The following is a 6,034-nucleotide window of genomic DNA, read 5'->3' on the forward strand; positions in this document are numbered from 1 at the left end:
AAAAAATTAAATATATTTTCAAATTAATTTGTGAAAAAAATAATGATGAATAAAATAAAATGTAAAATAATGTTAAAATTTTATGTAATATAGTTTTAATTAAAAATATTTTCTGTCAAAAATATCGAATTTTTTTAGTTTTAAATAATTGTAGAATAAAAAAATATTTCATAAAAATATAAAAAAAAAATTGAATTCTTATTTTTTAAAATATTGAAAAAAAATAAATAATTTTAAAAAAATAATAAATAAATTAAAATTAATTATTTTTATTAATTATTTAAAATTTATTGTGAGTCAAAAATTTTTAAAATTATATTTTTTTCTGATTCTCATCAATTTTTATCTATTAATATTATTTTTTATTTTTTAAAATAAAAAAAAAAAAATTAAATAATTTTGTTTTTATTTTAAATTTAATTTATTTTTTTTTTTTTTAAATTTCTGTAATTATTAAGTAATAAATTAATTATAATTATTTTTTTAATATTTTCAGGTTAAAATGCTGAAAAAATGACTTAAAACAATGTTGTATAAATGAATAGAAAATTTAAAAAATTCTCATCGGAGTCTGGTTTTTAATGTCTTTTGGACCAACAAAAATTAACATGACAAAACTTTCGGCGTGTCCTGTGTCTTTCAATTAAAATATGGAAATCTCCAACTTCTCCTTGAATGACTTTTGATTTAAATTAAACTTTCTATTAGCTTAATTACTGTGACTGACATCGCACGACATTTTTGGGTAATTTTAGACAAACAATGAACATTGTCTGTGACCTTTTCTCCTTCTTCATCTGTATTTGCTCTACGCACGAAACGACAGAAAAAAACAAAATAATAAAAAGAAAAATAACCTCTTGTTAGAGTCACATTTAAGATCCACCCCCCATTACTTCATGCAATGAATTTAACAAATAGTTTTGCCACATAAACATCACAAAAAGTATATTCTTATGTCGCAATTTAACTTCATTAACGTTGATGTGCGTACATAAAAAGTTTTTTTTTCTGCTTGCCTTTGCGTCTCGTGTCGTCATCAGAAGAAGAAGCCTGATGTCATCGCCAAGTAATGCGCGCCGCGTCTGCCAAAGATAGATGGGGAGATATAAAATTTTTTCGGGAGAATGCCTTTCGTCGTCGTCCAATAAATTCGTTAATAAGTTCGCTTATCCGAATTTATGGTACTTTTGCATATATTTCACCCAGGTAATCTCGTGTTTATTTTATTTTCCTCATTAAAAGTTCTCGTTCAACTTTGCACTTAGTTGCACACAAAAATAGTGCAAAAACGACGAAAACAGGCAAAGAAAACGATAATAATCAATTTTCGGCATGGCACAAAAAAAAAGTAACAAAGTTCACCGCAACCGATAAGTTACTTTACTTGTGATCAATTTTCGTTCCCGGAAAAAAATTACTTTGTATTTAATTAAAGTTTCTACGAGAAAGGTCGTTTCAGCTGCGAGAACGAGAAAAAAACGCTTCGACGAAATATTTGCTTATAAACAACTTGTATAATTAAAATTGTTGTTAAAACTGAGACGACGTAACTTTTTTTTTTGCTGTGTTGTTGTAAGCTTTTTTTCTATTTTTTTATTGTTTCTGCAGATATTTGTTTTTAATTTCCTGTTTTTTTTCTTAAGTAAATTAACATTTTTCATTATTTTTCTGATTATGACAAGAAAAAAGACTTTAAAAGGTAAGATTTAAAAAAAAATAGTTGAAAAGGGTAAGAAAATTGTAATTTTTTTACATTTTTTATATGTTCAGGCGGACCTTAAATTGTCTAATTAGCAATGATGATTAGACAAAAAAATATGCTAAAAAAGTTGAAAAATAGTTTTTGTAAAAAGAAAATTACTCATTTTTGACAGTTTTGTAACCTACGTCAAGATTTATATGAAAAATTAGTTAAGAAATTTAAATATCTTTTTTTTGCTTTAAAAAGTTTATGAATTAATTTATAAGATATTTAATATGATCGTTAACAAAAATTTTAACTTTTAATTTTTTTTAATTTATAATTTTTTAATAGATAATTAATTTAATTAATTAATTAAATAATTATATTATTTTTATTTTATTTTATTTTATTTCTTTCTCTTTAATTTATAAAAAAAATATTTTTATTTATTTTAAATATTTTATTAAATAAAAAATATATGTATAATTTTTATTAAATATTTTTTAAATTTTTATCTATTTTGAAATATTTAATTAAATAAAATTTTTTAAAAATATTTCCAATCTATTTATTTTTTTATTTAATTTGCTTTAAAATATTTTTTAATAAATTTTCTTTTCAAATTTTAAAAATTTATTTATATTTAATAAAATTAAATTATTAAAAATAAACATAATTATTATTTTTATATTTTCTCAAATTTATTTTTAATAAATTTTATAAATAAAAATTTAATATAATTTTTTTGTCAATTTTTTTTTTAAATAAAATATAAAAGAAAAAAGTTTAATTTTAATTGAATTTATATTTATTTTTTTTATTTTATTAAATAAAAATAAATATTTTAAAATATATATATAAATTTTTTTGGCTTTTTATTAGTTTATTTAATTTAAATTTTATTTTCCTGATACTTGAAAAAATTATAAAAAATTTAAAAAATAAAATTTTTATTTTTATTAAAAAATAAAAGTTATTTTCAATGTGATATTAAATATTTAAATAAAAAAATTTAAATTAAATAAATATTATTAAAAATTTATTTTTTAATTTTAATTATTTTTTTTATTTGAAATTTTTTATTTATTTTTTATTTTATTTTTTAATTTTTTTAAATTTTTTTTAATAAAATATCAAGAAAAAAAATCATTAAATGACCTTACCCAACACAAATCTCCTTCTACTCTGAATCAAATCTCCATTTACGTCACCACTATCATTCCATACATCGGCAAAATTATTACAAAGTTAAATAAAACACAAAATCAACATTGGATTTTACAAATTTTCCATCCTTCTGATTCAATTATTTCTCTTTCTTGATTCGCCATCCATCCATTTTTATTAAAATTAAGTTGAGACAGAACAAAAAAAAATGAAATACAGGTAAAAACCTAATATAATAAATGCAAATTTTTTATGTAAATCATTTTCAGTTGGATGCGGGAACAAAAAAACGCAAGAGATGAAGAAGACGAAGACGACGAAGGTGTTAAAACAGGACAAAAATTCAAGTTTTTTTTTTTGTTTCTGTGCAGAAAAATTATTCAAATGTTCGTGTGTCACTCAATTAATTTTGCGCCCGGGACATTTACACGGCAAAATTTATGTGTCGAGATTAGCAAATCCGACAAAAATTTTACATGACGGCAAAGTTATAATAAATGAGGACGTGTGAACAAAGTAGGTACCCCACTCGAAAGCGGACAAATTAAATTGAAAATAGAGATTATAACTAATGCTAAGCAATCAAGTTTTCAGATTAAAATATTTATTTTAGCAAAGTTTTGAACATATCTGAGATTCGGGAGGCGATAAGAAAAATTGGAGATAATATGTCGCTCTCGCTCGCTCGTTAAAAGGAAAATTCTTCAAAAAAAAAAAACCGGAGGAAATGACAACGAAGTCGACAACGAAGACGAAGGAAAAATATATTTTATGGGAGATTGCATGAATTTCGATGTTTTTATCTCTTTTTGCGGCAATGTCGAGGAGTCAAGAAAGCGACACAGTATGACCGCGTATATGTTTGCACAAATCCCACATGATTTATATTCCTTCCCTTTTATTACTGCAATGTCTTTAATTCTTAATACCGCACCATACGTATCTTTATTTTCTGGGTCAATACCTGATTCCTTGTTTGTTTGGCTTGTAAATAAATTGTTTCGTCTGTGTGCTTTCTGTGCGTTTTCTGTGAGCCGCAACATAATCAAATTGAGTGTCCATTCCCTTTGGGGGATTTATTTTGAATAATGTCATGTCAATTTGAATTTTTGAGTCGATTAGCAATCATTCAGGGAGTGCTCATGTGATATTTTTTGCGGATGGACCTTCATCGACTGTCACACAAATCTGAGAATAAAGACGAGAAATTGATTACTGCGAGGAAAATTCGAATTCGCGGATTCGACAAATACAAAATTAAAACGATAATTGAGAAAATATTGAAGTTCATACGAATTTTATCGAATTAATGAAATTGTCGAAAATAATTAAAATTTCAAAAATTTTATTTAAAAAAAAAATAATAAATTTATTTTATGAATAAATTTAAAAACAAATAAAAATTAAAAAAAAAATAAAATTAAAAAAAAATAAATAAATCAAAAAAATTTTTTTTTTAAAGAAAATATTATATTAATTTTTTTTTTGCATTTTTATTTAATATTTTGTAATTTTATAAAAATTATTTAATTTTTTTTAATTTAAAAATTTGCAATATATTGAATTACTTACTTAATATCTTACAAAATTTGATGTTTCAAATAATTTTAAATGCAAATATAAACTTTTGTCTTTAAAATAAAATTCAATAATTTTTTTGTATACTTAAATCAAAAAATATGAACTCAATTTTTTATTTAAAAAAACAAAAAAAATTATTAAGCAAATTTAAAACATAATTCTGAAAAATGTTTTAAAATTTTTTTTTCTAACCTCATAATTTCGAAAATGTTTTTATTTTTTTTTTTGAATATAAATTTTTGAGAATATCTTGAGAATTTGAAAGATCTAAATTTTAATTTTTTTTGTAATTTTTTTCAAAATATCAGAAATTTTGTTTTTTAATGATCAATAAATATTTTTGAAAATAATAAAAAAAAAATAAATATTTTAAAAACTAAAAAACAAATCAGAATTTTAAGGTCTCTGAAATTAAAATTTAAAATTATTTAAAAATTTTTATGAAAATCTGAACAGTTTTTTGAAAATTTTCAAAAATCTGAAACAAAATATTTTTTTTTTTCGAAAAACTTGAAAATTATTTTAAGTTCGAAAACAAATTTTCGAAAATTTCATTCTTTTAGCGTTTAATTAATTTTCGAAAGTCAGAAAGCTAATTTCGAAAATAAAATGTTTTTTCGAAATTTTTTTTTTTCGAGATTCGTGTCTTCAAAATTTTTAAATATAAAAAATATTTAAGACAAAATTTTCGAAAAATTTAAAAATTAATTTCGAAATATTTTTTTTTAAATATTATTCATTTTCAAAATTCATATTTTTAATAAATTTTAAAAATATTTTTAAAGAAATAATTTTCATCAATTTTCGCATCCTAATTTCAATCAAACAGCAAATAAAACGTCAATATGGTAGAATTGATTTGATTAATTTATTATTTAATTTAAGACTGATCGCTCAAGTCATTGTCTTGTGTCATCGCACAAAAACAGTAGTTTATTACACACATGCGATGATTACATCGAAACGAGATGAGGGACAGATTTATTACCATTTTATTATATTAGCATTGATTTAAGGCTCATTGATTTTAATAATAATAGAAAATAATGACAGCTTTTGTCATTTAGTGCGTAACGCGTCGCACACACCCAACTCATCTCTCGGGCTGACAAAGATATTACATAATGTCATCCATCGGCTGCGGCGTGGAACAAAAAACAACAAAAACGGCATTTCGGGCGATATTGTCACATGCGTTTGATTTCCCAGCCACTTTATTTGCTGTACGGGCCAAAGTAATGTAGACAGACAAACGACGTCACGATGGCATGGCAGTTCGAGAGAGAGAGCGAAAAACAAGCTTTTCATTCACTCTCGACGATAATTTATGGCAGCGACTCGAGTTTTTGACCATTTTGAGGAACTCACACACACACACACGGAGATGCTGAGAATCCCAGAAGCTTTGCACAAAAAAATTTTTGCAACTTCCACGAGACATGCGCACTGCGACAAATCGATCTAACAAAATGTGAACAGCGACGAACCGGAGTTCGGCGTACGGATGCAAAATCGGGAATTGCGAATGGCAAGTCGGGACAAGGCACTTCTGTACGCCGCCGAACGGCACGAAACACGACACGAAGGCAATGGAGAGAT

Source organism: Culicoides brevitarsis, chromosome 1 (assembly GCF_036172545.1).
Source record: "Culicoides brevitarsis isolate CSIRO-B50_1 chromosome 1, AGI_CSIRO_Cbre_v1, whole genome shotgun sequence".
NCBI lineage: Eukaryota > Metazoa > Arthropoda > Insecta > Diptera > Ceratopogonidae > Culicoides > Culicoides brevitarsis.